Here is a 22,282-nt window from a genome sequence, read left to right on the forward strand (position 1 = left end):
AACGTATGTTTATTCAAAAGATACAAGTACTGTAGCAAAAGCAGCTCTTTATTTAAGTATGAAGCTACTTATTTAAATAGATTTTCATTATAAAAGTTAGTTTCAGCCATCAACAAAAAAAAATTATCTTCCTGAAATTCTGCCTACCATATCTTGGTGAACATAACAGAATTATTACACGAAATACCATTCTTACAACAATAAAAATACCCATTAACCTTCTCTATCTTTTATCATAATCTTAGATGTTATATCTTCAAAACAGAACAATGAAACTATGCCAGTGCAGAAGAATGTACTCTGAACAATGAATGAATGAATAACTGAACAAACTCATAGACTGAGAAAAATGCAATCTTTCCACATCAGGTCCCCTGTCTGAGGTTGAAACCCTTGGGTTTGCCTTTCCTACCCCCCACTGAGAATGGCAGGGCTCAAGTGGGCTTAGATTTTGGTCCCCCCCCCCCGCCCACAGACACACCTGGTGTTGTGTAATATTTTTGTTGTCAGAAGAAGGGTCATGGTGTAATGAAGTTTGGCCAAAGTGCATCCTGAATATAAGGCCAGTAATTTCTATGAACTTAGGATGAGTATGAGATTGAACCCATGACTACAAAAAAAAGTGGGGAGGGTTTATGGAAGACCATTTTAATTTTACATTCTCATTCCTGTTAAGAAGAGATGTGCAAAAGTCATAATTTCTGTTCTTCCTTTAATCCAAGATCACAAAGGAAGTCAACATTTCCTATCGAACAAAAATTCTGAAAAATTTAATTTCCAAAATTACAAAATGAACTCATCAAAGTGCATTTCAATAAAGTCAAAGTGTTTTGTTTAGACTTTATACTTTTGAGTTGTATATTATAAATTGCAATAAGTATAATATATTAAAGTAGCATACGACAGTGTAAAAGCTGTTCAACCTTATCAAAATTAAACATTTTGATAATTTTTCATAAAAAATAGACTAATTTGATACGACCTAATGAAATGTTTGGATTTAATCAGAACAGCATTTTCCAACAAATACCAGTTCCACTGGAAAATTTTCCACCAACTCAGTTGGCTGATTCACTTCCCCACACATGTGTAAATAATTGTTTCATATTTGCACTTTGGACTGCTTTTGCTAGGTTCCATTTCCCTTCTGTGTGAGGGATGAGCAACCCCAAAAGAGAAAAGAAGTCAGCAGCAACTTTGCTAGGGTGATCAAAGCATGTATGCAAAATAATAAAAATATTCAAGAAAATTGATGTAATGAGACATTTTTGGAAGAGAGAGGTATGGCAGCCCTAGGGCAGCTTGCATGGAGATGAATTTCAGTTCTTTACTCTAATATTCAGTAAAATATATATTTAATACTTACACTGTATTAGCAACTGCCATATCAAATAACCTTGATGAACAACTCAGAGGTGCACCTACTTTGCTGTGTTTTATGTTTTAAATATATAATTCATGGATTCTCTGCAGATCATAGTAATGTCTGTCTTACATTCTGTCTTGTGACTCAGCACTTGGTTAAGACCTTTCAGGGCTTCTTAAATTGATGCTGCTACCTGCAAGATCTGACTTGGGAGTAGGTAGGGCAGAGCAAAGATGCAAGGTTGTTAGAAGATGAACAATGCAGCCTAGTATACAGCAACCCTTAAAAGGACACAGAACAGTATACTGTCAGAATTAAAGTGAAATACAAGAAGTATATATGGGAGGAAAGATACATCACAGTAAAAAAATTGTTCACTATCTCTAAGAAAATCTGTTTATAAGCTCTGATTTTTTTCTACTGAAATGCAGTTCCACTCCAAAAAGCAATTATGTAGAAATGGCTCCTTTTCAGCCAGCAGCTCTGCTACTTGTGGTGTATTCAGAGTTTATTCTCTGACTTCAGTGACAAGAGATTTTTCTCCCTTCTGCTACTGTCAGCCCTGCAGAAGAACCACAAATTTTCAAGAGGGAACTAATTCTCAGCCTCCTCGTTCATTGTCAACAGAATTGTCAACTAAGCTCCATTAAGAGAACCATCTGTGCCATCCTTATGCCTTGTTTATTACACCTATATATGGCTTTCAAGTCTGCTAGAGTTTGCATGTGTAACTGAAGGAAAATTTTGAAGAAATAATTTCAAAATAATGGTTTGCAGTGTAGATGTGCTCTTTGTTATTTCAGAGTAACATCAGTTATTTCAAAATAATGCTTCTATGTGGACATAGCCCCCATGAGCAGGATGACCAAATAGTAAGAGTGAAAAATTAAGATGTGACGGGAAATAATAGGGTCTTATGGAAGACAAAGCCCTTTTATCATGACTGTCCTGATAAAATCAGAGGCTATGTCTACACTGTAGGCTTTTTGCACAAAAACCTGAAGAGCATCTACACTGCACGCGTGTTCTTGCACAAGTAAATTTACAGTACAACTTCAGAAAACAGGGCTTCTTCCGGAAGAGTTGTTCCTCTCCCCACGAGGAATAAGCCCTCTTGTGCAAGAGCTCTTCCACAAGAAGGCAGTGTAGACAGCAACACGAATTTCTTGTGCAAGAAACCCCTATTACTAAAATGGCCATCAGAGCTTTCTTGTGCAAGAGAGCGTCCACGCTGCCATGGATGCTTTTGCACAAAAGCACATCTCTTGCACAAAAGCACATTGCAGTGTGGACATGCTCTTGTGGAAGACCTTTTGCGTAAGAACTCTTCCGCAAAACAGTTCTTGTACAAGAAACCTGCAGTGTAGATGTAGCCAGAATGTCTGATCGCCTACCTGTGAGTTAATAGAAGAACAGCAAGTAAATTGCAATGATTCTGAGAGACAGAGATGTCACAAATCAAACAGATTATTATATTCATGATCGACCTAAAATTCTTCATAATGTTTCATATACCCTTTTTATTACCATGCTGAAAAGAGAATTGGAAGAAAGAAAGCACAACTCGGCCTGAACCTGCAAATATTTACATATGTGCATGTGTTCATTAAGGGTGTGTCTAGACTACATGCCTCCGTCGACGGAGGCATGTAGATTAGACAGATCGGCAGAGGGAAATGAAGCCGCGATTAAAATAATCGCGGCTTCATTTAAATTTAAATGGATTCCCCGCTCTGCCGATCAGCTGTTTGTCGGCAGATCGGGGCAGTCTGGACGCGCCGTGTCGACAAAGAAGCCTTTCTTGATCGGCACAGGTAAACCTGGTTTCACGAGGCATGTAGTTTAGACGTACCCTATGACAACTCAAGCCAATAAAGTTAATGGGCCTAGTTTTGCAAGTAAAGTTATATATGTGCATATAGCCCCTGCAGAATTGGATCAAGAAAATAAAAGATTGCTATGTCCATACTGTATTTAACTTATAGTCAAAAATCAGAATCATACATACTAAAATAATTCCCACAAAAGAAAATGTGCATCTGCTGATACATTTTTAATCATTAGAAAAAAATTACAGTAAGACACTGAATATACACACACAACCCATATACCAACTTTTGTTGCCAGAGATTAATTTTCATATACAAAATGACAACTTGATAAAGTACATTTTTCTATTAGCTGTGCATTACGATGTGCACAAAGATGAAAGGACATGACATGTATTTTATGAAATGCTCCACCAAGTTTGGTGAAGTGTTAAAATTGTGATTCTTAGGGATGGGCAAACTTTATGATATTTAGGACTCATGCATTGCTTTTTTTAAACAAGTCTGCCTTATCCCACAGCACATTCACAATCCAACAAAAGTTTGAAATAAAAAAAAAAAAGGCCTTTCCCCTACTTCAGCCACTTACTTCTAGTCTTTCTTAGTGACAGTCTCTCTTGGGACATCACTTCCCTCTCCTCCCACAGACAGAACGCCAGCCTTTGTGCTAAAGACTCAAAGAGGGGCAGGGCAAAAGGAAGACTCTACAACTCCAAAAAAGAGGTTTTGTACTTGGTCTTTAAAACCAATCCTTCTGGAGGCATTCTTCCTGCTCATGTTCTCTGGGAATTGCCGCTAGCACTTGTCTCATCCCCCGTCTCTGCACCCTAGCAGTAAGGAGGTAGAAAGCAAAACTACAAAAGGGGCTATAACATTCTACTGTTCCACAATTAAAATGCCACCTACATTTCCTTCAGAATAATTGTTCTTTCCCATTCTCTTCCAGTGGTATGAAAATCCAGAGTTTGAGACACGGTAGTTTGCTCGCCTGGCCTATACACTTTAAGATACGGGATTTCTCTGCACCTGCTTCTTCATTTTATGCAATTGGACACACAAACCAGACAGAGATACTTTAGCATTCAGACACTTATGCTGAGATGATATATTTTAATAATTTGTTAGGACTGTCTTAGTATAATTGCTCAAATACAGACATTACATCTTTTGCCTACACCACACTATTAGGTGCAATGAAGACAACATCGTAGTTTAGGAGAATTATTAATCCATGTTTTCATTGTCTGAGACATTAAAAAAAACTGCATGGCCTAGAAACTGCTAGCAAGCCATGCTGCAGATAACCACAGCACTCTGCAAATACCCAATTTTTAAAATCAAAGCTATTAAGTGAATGGTAAGGGAGCTATTAGGAGAAGCTGTATGGAGAGAGATACCATGCCACCATGTAGAACCATGTTAATTTGGAAAATAAGAAAAATTCTGTGTAGACTTCAAAAGCAGATAGTGGGTCTGTACTAACAGGATGTGATTTGGGTCGGGATAGAAGAGTCTGCCATTCCTCAGGCAAAATTCTCATTCTTCAAATGGGAGTTTTACCTAAGTATGCACAGCAGGCTTGCCTTCACTTTTAAATGAGGCAAAATTCAGTATGGAAGCAGAGAAATAGGCTAGGAAGGACAAGTTCCGGCAGCATGCTCTTTGTAGACTGCTAGTAGCAGAGCTGGGATTTGGGAAGAGCTCTACCTTGAGACTGTCTGCTTGTGTGATGAAGCCATTCTCTGGAATGCTTTTTTTTCCCTCCCCTCTTTGGAACTGCAATTCTCTACATCATCGCTTGAGTTAATGTACACTAATGTCTGTAAAACAGTGGTCATCAACCAGTAGATCAGGATCTACCAGGAGATCTTGGAGCCTCTGACAGGTGATCCTGACTGGTTTGGCCACATGGCTATTAAGTGCTGGCACTTCAGCTGCTCCTTCTCCTACTGCTGTGCATCTCTGGCCCTTTGCCTTGGAACTGTTCCCCCAGGAGCCTCCTGTTTGCTCTGCAGGACAGGGAAGGGAGAAGAGGGGTGCTGATGTCAAGGTGCCCCCTTCTCCCACCCTGTATCCTATCTCCACAGAGCAGAGAGGGGGCACAACAGGACTAGGGATAGAGGAAGTTTGTTTGCTGCTTTTGGAAATGGTGCAGGGCCAGGGCAGGGGTGAACCTGCCTTAGTCCCACTGCACCATCACCCTAGGAGCAATCTGAGCTAAGCAGTACCCAGCTGGAGTCCACATCCTGAACCGCTACCCAAGTCATAAACCCCTTCCTGCACCTCATGCCCCTGCCTTAGCCCTGAGTCCCCATATATCCAAACACCCTCCCAGAGCCTGCACCTAGAACCCCCTCCAGTACCCCAGCTGCCTGCCCCAAGCTCAGCTCAGAGCCTTTCTCACACTCCAAATCCCTTAATCCAAGACCAGAGCCTGCACCCCAATCCTCTGCTCCAGCCTGGTGAAAGTGAGTGTTGAGAAGGAGCAGGATGGAGTGAGCAGGGACGGGGCCTCAGAGAGAGGCGGGGCAAGAATCACAAAGGAGGCGGGGCAAGGATATTTAGGTTTGAGGTAGATCTTGGATTGCACTTAAATTCAAAAAGTGATCTTGTGTGTAAAAAGGTTGGAGACCACTGCTGTAAAATATTGGCCCGAGGTACAGCTAGAAAGAGAAGGCCTCAGAAGAGAATGCCATGGCCACACTGCCATCTCTCATTTCAGATTTACTGGCCTTATAAATACTCTATGGAATACAAGATATTTTTACTTTCCCAATCTGGAACTGTGGCAAAATGCTATATTAATGATCCAAGACACTACAGAATGTGTAGACAGAATTGTAATGTCTAGGTGAATTTGTACCCTTTTAGTTTACTATTTATTTTCTAGTGAAATTAAGTAATGAAAAAATGAAGAAAAATAAAGAGAATTATCATCAACTCTCAGATATAGCATTGCCAGTTGTCATGATTTTACTGCAAATAATGCAATATTTGATGTTTTACAAAAAACACATCTCCTGTAGTCATATGGAAATCCCAGATTTTGGGCGGCAATGTTGTTTGTTTTGTAAGTATATTTCTAGTCTTCATTTGCAGAAAAAAAGCTTAACAATGTGACCAGAAGGTATCTTAAAGATTCAAGAATCCGAAATAAATAAAAAAAACTCAATTTAAAAATCTAATGATTTGGGGGTGGGGAGGCACATCAATTCACTATTTCTGAATGTTCAGTGGGCAATACAGCTTATATATATATTACTTTGGATGTGATGTTAGCATGATTAGAAGGAAGTTTCAAGGCTTGGAACTAGCAAAACAATACTTCATGTACCTTGTGATGTTCAGTTTTGGATAGATGGTAAATTTTGCCACATTCTGCAATCTTTAACTGAATATACAGTAACTCTTTTCAAATTTAGAAGGCATTTTGGTCAATTTTGGACCATGGAATTTCATCGCATAATAGTCTTTCCATCTTGGCTTCAAACTACTGCTAAGACTCAGTACATATATGTAAGTATTGCTGAGTCATAATGCTTATACAACACTGCCTACTATTTAAAATACTCTAATATGATGCATTCACATTGCATAATTTAGCTTTGTGAAAGAATCTCATCCATAATCTTTATATATCATGTACTATTCCAAACTCAGCATATTTTAACGGCTAACAGGCCTTTCATGCCTGAACAGTATTAGCTTGGAAATCTGATGTTCCGGTTTCAGAATTAAATATTTCATCTAGTGCCAAGACATCTTTTTTCTCTTGCATCTTACAGTCGAAATAAAAAATTGCCATTTACAATGTACCGCTTCACATGCTGTATCCTTCTTCTCTAAACATTTAATTGTATGCAAAAAAGCACTTCTATGTCAAATTCAAAATGATAAGTGTATATTGTGCATCTTTTCTACCTGTAATTAATGATACAAGTCAAATACTGCATCCCCAATAGATGATAGATGTGCTGCATTAAAATGTGACAAAACAACAGCTTGCCATTTTGCTGAGTGTGCAATAGGCTGCGAAGTAATATCACAAATCTTCTTAAAGGGATACTATCAATATTGGCATGCCCCAATTTGACTTACTTTATTGCTTCTGATATATGGTAGCAAAGTCTCTGTAAGTTATGTAATACCAATGGTGGTAAGATGTGAGTTTCAAAACAGTGCTTCAGTAGGATTTTCCCCCCTTTGGGGAGAAAGGAAAGCATCTTTAGCATATGAGTATGTTATATTCTGTTCTCCCCAACATCTGTGCAATTCCTCAGATTCTCTTAAAATTGCACCAATGAATATGAGAAGAGGATTTGTCCAAATGCCTCTTTATCCATCACCCATTCTCTTTTTCCTTTTTTACTCTCTCCCTACCACATGGTAGGAAGGGGGAGGGGTGGAATAATAAAAGCTAGAACTTCTTACTACTCACGTCGCCTTCCAACTATGGGGAGTAACAGATCTTCCCTTTTGCAAAAGCATACCATGATAGCACACAATGGGTTTTAAACTAATATTGGTAGAGCCTGAAGTGCATTGATTATTGCATCTAGACAACAGCCTCGTGTGAAATTTGGCATTATTGCACGTGAATTGCCTTACAATAAATCCTAGATTCCAGTGAGGTGCAGTTTCCCCATGTTCCAAAAATCTGGCTCTGCAGTCCTGTGTGTGGGCACAAAGTGGAACTCAATTCAATAAGAAGATAGATTTCAGTTTCCAGTGTTCAAGACCTTATTAATAATGTTTTTAAAATGTAAAATATAAAACTTAATACTTACATTTAAATTTAAGATGACTACTGAAAAGGCAGGTAGATGACATAGTAAGAAATCACTCATTTAATCAAAGTGCAGTTTTACCTAATTACAGGCAATAAAGTACAGGAGACCTCTCTTGTACATACTACTGTTTTAAGAGTGAAAAACTCAAGCTTAAATTGGTTTTACTTTTAGGTCAAACACGTGTGTTTCAACCTAACGACCTAGATGTGAATTTTATTTCAGGCTTTATCTACATATTAGTACCAGTAAAATGGCTACTCACACATGCCCAGAATACCAGGTATCACAGTACTTCTGGGAATGACATAGGCCTTCCCCTACCTATGGGATAGGTAGCATTACCTCTTCAAAATAGCATTCACCATTCAATAGCAAACAAAACCACCTCCAGGTTGTGTGTCAGTACCAGATGGGGGACATACCTTATAAAAGCAGGACTATCCAGCTTAATGGCCTGCTTATCTACCAATCTCTGCGCAGAAATACAAAAATACATAAAAAGTGTGAAAAAGAGAGGCAACTTGACTCATAAAACTAAACTTCGGGAGATCTTTGGGATAGCACTTATATCTACAGTGAGTTTGGCTGATCATTTATTTTAAAATCTCAAAACAAGAGCACAAGGTTTCCCTTTGTTAGCCAGGTAACGAAGCACCATAAATAAAAGATATAGGCAGAGATACCAGACTTTATTGTTTGTAGTATGATAATTTTTATTATGATAACTGTTCTCTCACCACATGAGATCAGGCACCATTGTGCTAAGCACTGGGCAAACACTTCAAAGAGAGAGTGTCTCTGTCCCAAAATGCTTACAATCTAAATAGAAAAGTCAGACAAAGGGTGAGAGCAGAAACAAAATCACAGAGAGATGAAGTGCCCAAGGTCACCCAGAAGATCAATGACGTCCCGTAGTCTAAAATCCAAATTACCCAATATTCAGTTAAATTAGATCATCTTACGTCATTGCATGGTATTCATTATATCAGAAAAAGGGGGCCTGATTCAGGGTATGTCTATATTGCAAGCTTATTTCTGAAAAAGCTCTTCCAGAAGATATCTTCCAGAATAGCTTATTTCAAAATAGAGTGTCCATAATACAAGGAAGCCTCAAAATAAATCCAAGGCAGGCTCCCCTAATGTGGACGCACTATCTCAATTTAGAGTCCCAGGAGGCACTGGGGAAGAATAACTTAGAATGGCCTTGGTGAGGAGCTATTTTGACATAGCAGCAGTGGCACATCCACATACACCCTCTTCCGAAAGAGCTTTTTTGGAAGAAGCGTTATTCTTTGTGGAATGAGGTTTATCAATGTCGGAAAAAGCCCTCCATTATTTCGATTATCTTTCAAAATAACGCAATTACTGTGTGGACACGGGTATTGTTTTTCCAGAATAACAGCCATTATTCTAGAAAAACGGTGCAGTGTATACGCACCATCAGATTTTATACTGGTATAAGTCAGAAATAACTTCACTGACACAGAACCAGCGTACAGAAGAGCAGAATCATATTCACAGACTCTAGAAGTACTCCGGTACATAGGATTTCAAGGAAATGGGGAGTTGAAAAGCTTAAACCAGCATGACTCATACTGAAATTCCAGATTAAAGCCACTTCAGCTGAATTAACACATCCACATCCTTTTTTGCTTGAACAAATTAATACAAACAGTTGTATTTCTCCCAAAGGGCTTTACCTGCAATCCTTAATTATCCAAAACTCCCATTGACACCAATGGGACAGTTATATGAGAAAAGACTGCAGAGTAAATCACAAATTCATATGTATTTTTTATTGGGCTCAGATAGAGGCTTTGATTTTCCACTGCTTCCACCATCTGTGGTCATTTACACCTCTCAAAAATGTGATGAATGCTAACATTTGGTAGTGTTTTACATCCACTTTGACTTGGCTGCAGTGAGGTGTAAAATGAGCACACAAGGTACAACACAGTAAAGAATGATGTCCAAGAACCCCAAATGTCTTCTTCTGCCAGTTGCTCATTAGTAAATGCAGCAAAATAGCATAACCTGAAACTGCCACCTAGAATGAATGGATTATTCAATTACAGGATGTTCTAGCCAATGAAAAGATGACAAACTCTAAGAATGACTCAAATCCATTCCTTTACCATCTGGCTACCATTCAAGGAGTATAACTGGCCTGAACAAGCCAAAGAACTGGCTAACTTTTCTTAATTTTAAAACATCTTGATGGGTTCAAGAGTGGATTGTACATCACTTATTGGGACATGGGGCCAGCATGCCTTTTATTATTAATGCTTGAACTTCTCCTTTTTTCTGGACATCATGTGTTTTTCACTGGCATGGAGAGAGAAAGAGAGAGAATCCTGTTTTCTATTTAAGAATAAATCTAAAGGAAATGATGTCAAATTTGGCCCAAAAATGTTTACCAAATCAGATGCGAAATGCCAATGTAGTTGTAGAGGTTTTCATAAAAAGAAATAAATACCTGCCTGTAGTATTTGCCACACAATGTTTATAAGATTATGCCGATACGTGAAAACCTGATACTAAATGGAAGAAAAATGATTGCCCATGTGCATTGGCCAAACTGAACAGTCTCTACACAAAATAATAAATGGACACAAATCAGACTTCAAGAATGATAACATACAAAACCAAGCAGGAGAACACTTCAATCTTGCTGGACATTCAGGCTGTGTCTACACTGGCACCTTTTTCCAGAAATGCTTAAAACGGAACAGTTTTCCATTTTAAGTTTTTCCGGAAAAGGAGCGTCTACATTGGCCGGGCCTGGAGTTACCGTTATAACGATGCGCTTTTCCGGAAAAGCGCGTCTACATTGGTGGCGCGCTTTTCCGGAAAAGCAGAAGCCTGGAGCCATTTTGAAGAGGGCAAAGGCCACCAGACCTTTCCAGGGGCGGGGCCAGAGCACCGTTCAGACACGTGCTTAAAGGGGACTTGCCGGACAGCCGTTGGTCTCCTGCTCCCATGCCTTGGGGCCTCTGCCAGGGACTGGCACCCTTCGCAGGTTCGGTGGTTGCCCTCAGAGTTTTGGGGACATCACCCTTTGGCCCCCAACTGCTTTTCCCTGCGTTTTGTTTTTTCTGCCCTGCTCTGTATGCTATGGAGCTGTGGGTGGCCATGTGCCTGCTCGGGCCCCTGTTGGGGCTGTACAAGTGCCTGCTGCTCGTGCTGGAGGCCGGTGCCCTGGTGTTCATGTACCAGGAGGCAGAGATCGCCTTGGACTCCCTCACCAGGGAGGCCCTGGCAACCATGTCGCATCAGCACCCCATCGTAGAGAGGCCCGTCTGGAGTTTGGAGAGCAGCACCGACTGGTGGGACCGGGTGGTCCTCGGACTATGGGATGACCAGCAATGGATCCAGAATTTCCGGATGAGACAGCGGACCTTCCTGCAGCTGTGCAGAGAGCCGCCACCCGGCTGCGGGCACCCATCCCCGTGAACAAGTGGGTCGCCATTGCGCTCTGGAAGCTGGCCACACTGGACAGCTACCGCTCGGTGGCACAGCAGTTCGGGGTGGGAAGATCAACCGTCGGAGTGATCGTCGTGGAGGTAAGTCCCAGGGGTAGTAGGGTGGGGGGAGGGTGCTGCACTCCAGGCCCAGGGACAGCAAGACTCCAGGCTGGGTCGCCCAGGGGTTTGGCCCGTCCCTCCCTTGCACAGGCTCGCTGGTGGTGGGGGTGGCCGTGGGGCGAGGGGGGCCCTGGTGTGTGTGTGTGTGTGTGTGTGTGTGTGTGAGGACAGAGGGAATCAAGGAGGGCCCAAGGGAGTGCACACTCATCCCTGCCGTATGTGATGTGTTCCCTTGTGTTTCTCTGCTCCCTTCTGCAGGTCGTCCACGCCATCAACGACGTCTTGCTCCCGCAAATCATCCGCCTGCGCGACGTGGATGATACCATGGCCAGCTTCGCTGCCCTTGGGTTCCCCAACTGCGGGGGAGCCCTGGACGCCACCGACATCCCCATCCGGGCCCCGGAGCATCGAGCGGGCCATTTCATGAACCAAAAGGGGTACTGCTCCATTGTTCTGCAGGCCCTCGTGGACCACCGGGGCCGCTTATTGGACATTTACGGGGGCTGGTCCGGCCGGGCACACGACGCCTGCATCCTCCAGAACTCTGGACTGTTTCGCAGGTTGGAGGCGGGCACCTACTTCCCCCGGCGGGACTTGACTGTCGGGATGTGCCTATGCCCATCTGCGTCGTCGGGGACGCGGCCTACCCCCTGATGCCCTGGCTAATGTGGCCGTACACGGGGCAGCCGGACCAGAACCGGGCCCGGTTCAACGACCGCCTCAACCGGGCCCAAAACCCAGTGGAGCTGGCATTTGGACGTTTAAAGACCCGCTTCCGTTGTCTGCTCACCCGTCTCGAGATGGGTGAGCAGAATGCAACGGAGGTACTGGCCACGTGCTGCGTGTTCCACAACATTGTGGAGTGCAGTGGGGAGGCCTTCCTCCCTGCATGGATGGCAGCCGAGGCACAGACGTTGGAACAGCCCAACACAGCTGCCATCCGCCAGGTGCGCCAGGATGCGGTGCGCATCAGAGAGGCCCTGGTGGACATGTTTGCCCAAGCCCCATAGTAGGGTCGCCTGGGTCTCCCCAGACTGCTCCCTCCCATCCCCTACCCTTCCCCATCCCCTCGCCTTACCTCCCCCCCAATTGTAAAGCGTCGGGTCAAAGCACATCAGCCGTCATCGTGACTGTTTGTCGGGTGCGTCGGGCTTAGGTAAGGTTTTTCTTTTTAGTTTAGGCTAGGGTTTAGGCCACCATCGCCTGTCCTGAAGAACAGCCAAGAGGATTTGGGGTTCGTGCGGAAGGCTCAAGTCAGCGTACCTGATTCCACTCGTCTTCCGTCGAGGGATGTCCTGGCTGTTCCTCTCCCGAGGCCCGGAAGGACCAAAGGATTGAGGTGGCCAGCTTCGCGGTCATCTTCCGTCGAGGGATCTCCTGGGTGTTCCTCTCCTGAGGCACAGAAGGACCAAAGGATTGAGGTGGCCAGCAACACTACCCAATTGTCCTCCCTGCGCCTAGACTATGTTTAATAATCTGTAGTGTGCATCTTTTCACCATTCTTTTTTGTTTGTTAGCTATGTAAATATAGTTTGTGGTTTACATTTTACTGAAAAGTCTCAGTATTTCTTTATGCGCCACAAACCAATGACCACTTACAAAGGGCCCCCCCAATGATAGAGTAAAGAAGTTGTTGTCCACAGTTTGTAACCCTGTTAAATTTAAGTGGCTAATTGGCATCTCAAATCATTTCTTACAGTTACTAGAGTAACACAAGAACCAACACAAGAATGAACTGAAAAATAGACAACTTTTTATTTACAAGGCGGGGGGGAAGACCTTCACCTGGGACAGGGAGGGGGGGCAGTTACTGTGACGTGCGGCCTCTGCGAGTGCTCCTCCGGGGGGGCAGCTGCACACACTGGGCAGACCGCGTCGGGGCAGCCTGCACGGGGAGGTGGCAAGGAGCAGGAGCAGGAGCTGAGATAGGAGCAGGGATAGCAGGGGGCATGGGCTGTGCTATGGGAGGGATGGGGGGGGGCATGGGGTCCGGCCATGCCATAGTGAATGGCGTGCACAAAATGTGCTGTCAGCATGTCAAGCGAGCTGCGCAACCCTCGGCACTCTTCGAGGAAGGCAGCCCAGCCCTCCTGCCGCCACTGCAGGTCCCCCTGCACCCGCTTGGCAAGGGAGCCCTGGATGCCCTTCACGGCATTCACGTGGCAGCGCAGAAGCTGGTCCCTCTGACGCAGCCTGCGCCTCCGGGGTTGGCCAGCTGGGGGTGCCGCTGCTGCCGCAGTGGAGGGTCTGGTGCTGGGTCCCGCTGCAGGGAACAGAAGAAAGGATGGGTCAGTCAGGCAGGCCGTCCACTGTCCCCACACCGCATGCCCTCCACCCCGGAGCCCAGGTGACCCCACAGTTGTGTGGCTTGGGCCCACTCGGTTCCCCTCCTGCCCCCGTGTTGTATGTTGGCAAGGAGGACCGCCCCTGGAGTAGGGTCCTCCCTCCAGTACTGTAAGCACCGGTCTGTATCCTGGCTCTGTGGAGCGCGGGAGGGTGCTTGTGCTGCGCTCACCTGTAGAACTCCCTGCCGGTGGAGACTGTGAAAAGCATTGGCCTAATCAGTGGTGTTTGACAGGGAGCGAGATGCATCCCCACACAGTGCCTGGGAGCACATCTGGCAGAGGCGGTCTGGGCTCTCAGATCCCCTCGCGTGGGATATCTCCTGAACGGAACCAGAGGAGTGACTGGATGCGGGAGGTGTCCCATCCTTGCAGCAAAACTCAGGGGCCCTTCTCCCTCCCACTATCTCTCCCGCAAGGCCCACTCGGGACATGTGTAGCCCAGGGACATGTGTGGCCACAGTGGGGACTTCCCTCGGGGAACCAGCCAAGGCACCGGGAGCAGGCAAGGGACTGTGATTCGGGGTTCGTGCGGAAGGCTCGTGCGGTTTTCCCAGGAGCAGCTGGCTGTGCCTCACAGCCAGGCATGGAACAGTGTGCCGTTCTCCGTGCTGCACCTTTGGCGGAGGTGTGGGCTCTGGGCTGAGTTCCTGGGGCCCTGGCCGGTTCCAGCTGGCATCCACCCTTCCCCCTGGTCCCGCCAAATGTGTGTGAGCAGCACGGTCCCAAGTGTGCCCTGCAGCTGCCTGCCACGGCCAAGTGCCGCTTGGTCACCAGGCTGCATGTGGTTGCACGTGCTGCTTGCTGCCTCATGCTATGCAGCGTGCCGCTCATGTGACCTGAGTGACATGCTCTTCCCCTCTCCCCTCCGGGCGCCTGGCTCTCCTCCCCCATCCCCTGCCCTTTGGGGGTGCAAACTGCAAACACTCACCAGTGGGTTCCTCCCCGGCCTCGGCCTCGGAAGAGCTGCTGGAGGGGGCCTGCTGGGTGGCAATGCTGGCCTCCTCTCCAGCCACCGCGCCGCCGCTGTCCTCTCCCTCCTCCGGCTCGGTGGGTCGGATGATGGGGGGGGCGCTGACAGGTGTCCACTGGGACTGGCGGACCTTGTGGGGCTGGCTGGCCCAGAAACGCATTCATCCTGTCGTAGTAGGGGCAGGCATCTGGTCCTGCCCCCCTCCCCTCGCTGGCCCGCACGTACCCCAGCCGCAGCTCCTTCACCTTGGAGCGGACCTGCTCACAATTGCGGCTGGGGTGTCCCTGCTGCACAAGGTTGTCGGCCATCCGGGTGTAAATGTCAACATTGTGTCGGCGTGAATGCAGGTCATGGAGACCCTCCTCCTCCTGCCAGAGGTCCAGGAGGGACTCCAGCTCCCTGGGGGTCCAGGATGGGGCCTGGTGTTTGCGGCCCCTGGGGGCCTCCTGAGCTGGGGGTGCAGGTGGCTCAACACCCTGAGCTGCCATGCTGGGCTGCGAGTGAATCCTGGGCAGCACAGAGGCACGTGGCAGAGCTCAGGCAGCAGGGTCTGTGGCACGCTCCTGCCACGTGTGCCCAGCTGCCTCCGAGCTTTTTAACAGCTTGTGTTCCAGGGCTCCTACGGGGTCTCGCGGCGTCCAAACTGCTTTTTTCCGTTTCTTCTGCTTTTCTGCAAAAGCTGTCTACACTGGCCCTTTTCCGGAAAAGCTTTTCCGGAAAAAGGACTTTTGCCCGAGCGGGAGCAGTGTAGCGTTTCCAGAAAAGCGGCTGATTTTGTACAGTACAGCGTCGTTGCTTTTCCGGAAATTCAAGCGGCCAGTGTAGACAGCTCGCAGCTTATTCCGGAAAAGCGGCTGCTTTTCCAGAATAAGTGGCCCAGTGTAGACACAGCCACTGTAACCAATGTAAAAAGTGGTCATCCTTCAATAAAATAACCTTTCAAAAACAGACTTCAAAGAGAAACAGCAGAACTACAATGCAGTATTTGCTAACTTGCCATTATTACTGGGTTTGAATAGGGACTGGCTGATTCACTGCAAAAGCAATTTTCCTTCTCTTGGTATTCAAACCTCCTCTTCTACTCTTGAGAATGGGCCACATCCACCCTGAATAGGCCTTGTTGCTGCTGGTTCTCCATTTGATAAGGTAATTCCCTTCTTTTCATGTGCTGGTATATGTATTCCTGCTTCTGTAATTTCCACACCATATGTCTGACAAAGTGGGGTTCTGCCCACAAAACCTTGTGCCCAAATAAATCTGTTAGTCTTTAAGATGCCACAGGACTCCTCATTGTTTTCGTGGATACAGACTAACATGGCTACGCATCTGATACTACCATGTTAGTTACCTTTACTGAAAAGCTGCTTTAGCTAACATGGCAATAGAAGTACATGTGAGTATAGGATCCCAATAAAAGTGTCATAGGTAGGATTATTTTCCAAATCCCAATGTAGACAAGATCAGGAGCTTCTACCTACTATTACCATCACAGTGTTGGCATTTGCCCCTCACAGAACACGAAGGGGTTCAACTTCTAAACAGACAGATCACCCAAGATCTTTGCAGATCTGCAAAGGCATTATGCCTTCAAGCCACTTTCTGACCTTCAACGCAGCACAGACTCATCAGAAGCCATTCTGCTAATGCCTTCTGGATGGCCACTCCTTTTGGGAGGAAGAAATTTGCTGTGCAAGAAGATCTTGTATTAGGGTATGTATACACTTGGGCTGTGTCTACATTGGCATCCCTTTCCGGAAAAGGGATGCTAATGAGACACTTCGGAATTGCAAATCCGCGGGGGATTTAAATATCCCCCGCGGCATTTGCATTTACATGGCTGCCGCTTTTTTCCGGCTCGGGGTTTTTGCCGGAGAAAAGCACCAGTGTAGACGCGATTTTCCGGAAAATAAGCCCTTTTCCAGAGGATCCCTTATTCCTACTTGAATTTCCTACATCTTTCAAGTAGGAATAAGGGATCCTCCGGAAAAAGGCTTATTTTCCGGAAAATCGCGTCTACACTGGCGCTTTTCTCCGGCAAAAACCCCGAGCCGGAAAAAAGCGGCAGCCATGTAAATGCAAATGCCGCGGGGGATATTTAAATCCCCCGCGGATTTGCAATTCCGAAGTGCCTCATTAGCATCCCTTTTCCGGAAAGGGATGCCAATGTAGACACAGCCAGGCAGCCTATTTCAGAATAGGGCTGCAAATGTAGGCATTCGGAATTGCAAATCAAGCCCAGGATTTAAATATCCCATGCTTGAGTTGCATCTTCCTGGCTGGGCACCATTTTTTTGAAATTTACAAGCCCGGATTAACTGCCCGCGTCTACACGTGGCAGTGAAACAGGCATTCAAAATAAAGCCCTATTTTGAGCTACCTGTTATTCCTCCTGCAATGAGATTTAACAGGTAGTTTGAAATAGGGCTTTATTTTGAATGCCCGTTTCACTGCCGCGTGTAGACACAGGCAGTTCTTCCGGGCTATAAATTTCAAAAAATGGCACCCGGCCGGGGAGATGCAAATCAAGCGTGGGATATTTAAATCCCGGGCTTGATTTGCAATTCCGAATGCCAACATTTGCAGTCCTATTCCGAAATAGGCTGCAAGTGTAGACATACCCTTAGTTATCCGAATGCCAACATTTGCAGTCCTATTCCGAAATAGGCTGCAAGTGTAGACATACCCTTAGTTAATTACAACAGGATCAGCATTAATTTAATCCAAGGATCCACATAAAGTTAAGGATGGCATGGCAAGCCATTGCCAAGGAAAACTGCTGAACTTAAACCCTAACCCTCCCTCTACCAGCTCCTCTCTTCCCCTGCTGCAGTCTACTTCCTGCAAAGTGTAACATCTTTCTTCAGGAGGGACAGAACCCTATAAAGCCTGCATTCCTTCTTTCTGTTCTCCATCCTCCCCAAATCCACTGCTGTTTGCACTCCTCCTCTTGCAAGAGTGAAGAGAAAAAACTCCTTTTACATGATTTTAAGCCTGTCAGTTTAATTCCCAGGTCTTCATTTCCACCTGCTGTAGTCCTGAAGGGAACTTCTTTAAAAACAAACAATTACTAATTGAAATGTTACAAGCTCTTTGATCCATTGTTGTTTTAAAGATACTGTAAGAGGGCCATAGTGGAACTAAGACATTAATGGATGGTGAGATCTTTCTTGAAATGGCCTTATTATAGATGTTGAACAGGCCTGGGTAATTGCCCAGGGCCCAGTGTTTTAAATTGTCCCAGAGCGCCTAGACGACAACACTGCTATTGTCGCAGTGGCGGTAGGCAGAATCCCAATCCCCTTTGAATTGCCATTGGAGTGCCTCAGTGCCATGTTGGGCACTCTGTGTAGCTTTGAGGGTAGGTGTTGCTAAGGGATGACTATCCTTGGCCACTCTCCTTCTGGAGATGTGGAGTTGGGCCCACCCACACCTTGTCCCCAATCCTGCAGTGGCTGTCGACTCCATGGATGTTGAAAAACAAAGGGGTAATAAATGAATACCCTCATGTATAAGTTTGAAGAATTGCAAGTGCCTGTCTTGCAGGAGAAACTGTTCAGCTATGTCATAGAATCATAGGACCAGAACAGACCTTAAGAGGTCATCTAGTCTGGTCATGTCAATATATGAGAATTTAGCAGCACTGGTAAAATCTAATATGTTGACTGGAATTTTTAGTGGATTCAGGGTACAAGAGTCCTTGAGTGTTAGATTTATTTTTTATTTTTAAGAGCTTCTGCTTGAATTAGAGCGACTTCTGCTTGAATTAAAGGAAACACTTTAACTCATGTGTTCACATTTTCAAAGATTTCAATCAATTTTAGAGAATAAATGACAGTCTGCTTACAAGTGATCCATTACCAAAAACTGTCAGTTTGGTATAATCAGTTCCCTTCTTTTTGGAACTTTTTCCACTCCTTTCACTGACACATGTATCTTTCCCAATGCAAAGGGAAAAAAGTAATGGATGAGTCAAATCCTGCTTGCATTACTTATGCAAGTTGTTGCTGTCTTTATTAGGATTACTCACAAGAGCAAAATGAGCAGCTTTTGGCTTCTAGCTGGGATGAGAATGCTCAAAGTCATTAATGGTATTTCCAAAGCTCCCCTAAAGCATCCTGGGTTTGCAAGGAATGTGAATCAGACTGCATATACACTCCACATAAACAATGACTGTAAAATGACTAGCCATTTATTTATTGCAGGAAATTAAATATGGAACATGTGATTGGATTTGATTGTACTGGTTAGTTAATTGGGTTGCTGTGGCTGTAATTATATGATTTCCTATTAAAAAAATCATTGCCACCTTCATATGATGGCATTTTCTGTTAGAGTCACTGATCCAAACAGAATAGTGATAGAAGTCCTGTATTTTGATCCAAACAGTTCTCACTCTGAGCCACTCTGTTTTCCAATAAGCCTGCTTATGACACACACAAAAATTAAAAAAAAAAGCTGAAATGACAGTACTTGAATTTTCTTCCTGTTTAGCAGTCCAAATCTAAGAGCATGCTTGCAACACACTATATAATATGTTATACAAGATATAACTGTGCATGGAACATCCTGATTGATTTACTCATTCTCAAGCCTTGACTATGCAAAAAACTGAAAACATTGAACTGAAGATTTGGTTTAAAATTAGAGCACTGAAAAAACATACACACAACTAACAGTTATTCTGGAAAGACATACTGTTTCTTTCCATGCCACTTTGGGAATTCAATCACAGGATTAATGCTATACATTGACTAAATGTACACTGCTTTTTAAGTTTTTTTTTTTCTGGCTGGCAAATGGAAATAAAACATATCACTTATGTATCCCAGTAAGGGGTGGTTTCAGAGACAGGAACAAGCCAAATAAAAACTGCAGCCAGAATACACACTGTATTCCATTTACAAAACAAACATTAGACAGAGGAATAATAATCCCTTCTTAGGGAAAATATAAATTTTCAAAATGAATCCCCAATCTAAAATGAATTACTGTAATAGCTACAATCCTAGTATGATCACTGATCAGAAAGGCACAGCTGACCACCAGCTGTGACACATTTTTGGTAAAGCAATTCCACATCCCCCTATTCTTATATGAATATATGCCCCCATTGAATCAGATGGCAGGTTATTAAATGCATGGACAAGAGGATCGCAGAAGGATTCTCCTTTAGTCTAAGTGATTGTTGTATAGCCACTACTCACTTCAGTTGAATGCAGCATAAAAAGGAACTACTGCAGCTCTAAATTGAAAGATGCAAAAAACTAGATACAAATCAAATAATTTTTCTTCAACTGCTATAAAAAAAACCCAAGTCATTACATTGGCTGTAGTGCACATTGACACCAAATTAAGTGTACATATACATGCTATGCTAACTGATACACGCAGTCTCTGATAGTTTTAAAAGCTATATTATGTATGGCTATGCCATTGATCTTAGCATACTTAAAATAAGTTGTGACAATTCAACCACCTATGACAATTGATAAAAGATGTTATGATGTAATAAAAATGTAACCAAAATATGAAATTATAACATTAGCTGAGATCACCACAGAGGAAAAAAAAAAGCAAACACTTTATGCTTAAAAATATGCTGCATTATCATGGAGTCAAGGTCTGAAAGAACATAAAGCCCAGATAACACTAGTAAAAAAATCCAGTATAGGATTCTTCACTGAAACCTCTATGTATGCATGTTCAACATGAGACCAACTATGAGTGACATGACATCAGTAAAAATTCTACATTATTTGCTTGCTAGTGAAATTCAGATAGCAGGCCAATGGTTAAGCAAATAATCAAACACATCCTGTACGCCGTCCTGAGAACAAGACCTACACCACCTTCCTCTCCATCCCCCATCAAAACACAACATAGACCTATGGATTTCCATTTCCCCTCCCACATTAGGCAACCTCAAGGCAGTGATAGGACTGAAAGCTGCTCTGAATCCAACAGGAACACACACTGAACCCCTGCCACTGTATCTTGAGTCCTGTGTCCAATGGACGAGGCAAAGCCACACATTAGCCATCCTACCCCTCCAACCAATCATCTTCACCTGTCTAAGGCAAACAAAACAAACTGCCGGGAGGGGGGATTCTTTGTTGTATGACCTGCCAGTCCCTGCAGGCTAGGATAGTTGGCAGCATGGACCATTTGCCAGAAGGCCCACTGCTTAGACAACCGGGTCCTTTCTTAGCCGACCCTTCCCAAGCCCATGCCAGCTCTATGAACGCTACTGCTGCCTTTTTACAGAGAGCATTTACCAGCAGGCAGGGTGTGCATCTCACCCCACACAGCACGCTTTGCAGAGACAACATGCCGGGCTGGGGGGGGGGGGGAGTGAGGAACTACACGTCCCCTTTCCCCCCCATGTCAGGAGTAAAATTCAGTCTCCGCAAGGGCGTCCAGCGCCTCCCCCCTCCCGCGGGGCGGAGGGAAGCAGAGCCCATCCCGTCGCAAGCAGAGGAGAAGGAGGAAGAGGCAGCAGCCCCCTACCTGGAGGATGCCGGTGCGGGCACAGATCATGCTCCCCCGAGCAGGAGCCAGGGCAGGTTTTAGATCCCACATGTGCTGCTCATGGCCAGGCGGGGCGGCGGGAGAGCTCAGCGCCCGGCTCGCGCCGTGTCCCCACAGCGCCGGGACAGGGGCGGGTGCGCGCGCGGCTGTGTGTGTGTGTATGTGAGGGTGTGTGTGTGTCAGGGTGTGTGTGTGTGTGTGTGGGTGTGTGTGTGTGTGTGTGTGTGTGTGTATGTCAGGGTGTGTGTGTTAGGTGTCAGCCCCCGCGAAGACGCGCCACAGTCCAGCACCAGCCGCCGCAGCTGATACGCCTGCAACGCTAATGCCGCTGCTCCCTCCTCCTCCCGCCCATCCCTACCTCCAGCCTCCTTCCTCTCCGGGTACCAGGCAGATGGAGCCAACCGCAAGCCGCGGCTCGCACGGATCAGCGCCACCCAGCCCTTCCCCTGCTCCTCCTCCCCCGCCCGCACACACCGAGCAGGGAGACCTGCTGCTGCTGCTGCTGCTGCTGCTCCTGCTCACTTCCCCCCAGGCCGAGCCTCCCCCATTCCATCCTCCCCCCACAAATATGGGCTGAGCCCCTCATTGCACGTATCGACTCCAGCCCACTCACGCCTGCATGGAGACGGACGCGCGCGCTCACGCCCGTATTGACACCGCTTTGGAATGTAACGCGCACACACACACACACCCGCCAACAGAGATGCACCCCCCCCCCACACACACACACACACACAGAGGTGCACCACAGAGAGAGATACAAGACCCCCCAAATCCGCCCATGCCGATCTCCCTGGGTTCACCGCTGTCCGGCCCTCCTTACCAAGGGAATTGCACCCGCACGCACACGGCCCCGCAACCCCGAGGTCT

At 45.5% G+C, this 22,282-nt stretch overlaps 1 protein-coding gene across 1 annotated transcript in view; it reads right to left on the bottom strand.

Annotated features, from left to right (window-relative positions):
- Positions 1-21,753, bottom strand: part of HECW1 (HECT, C2 and WW domain containing E3 ubiquitin protein ligase 1) — a 334,425-nt gene extending 312,672 nt beyond the window's left edge. The window contains exon 1 of the mRNA XM_014574083.4: positions 21,392-21,753. The gene's annotated coding sequence lies outside the window, so the exon portion shown is untranslated. The remainder of the gene's footprint in view (positions 1-21,391) is intronic.
- Between the last annotated feature and the right edge of the window lie 529 nt (positions 21,754-22,282).

Source organism: Pelodiscus sinensis, chromosome 2 (genome assembly GCF_052426305.1).
Source record: "Pelodiscus sinensis isolate ZL-2025 chromosome 2, ASM5242630v1, whole genome shotgun sequence".
Taxonomy (NCBI): domain Eukaryota; kingdom Metazoa; phylum Chordata; order Testudines; family Trionychidae; genus Pelodiscus; species Pelodiscus sinensis.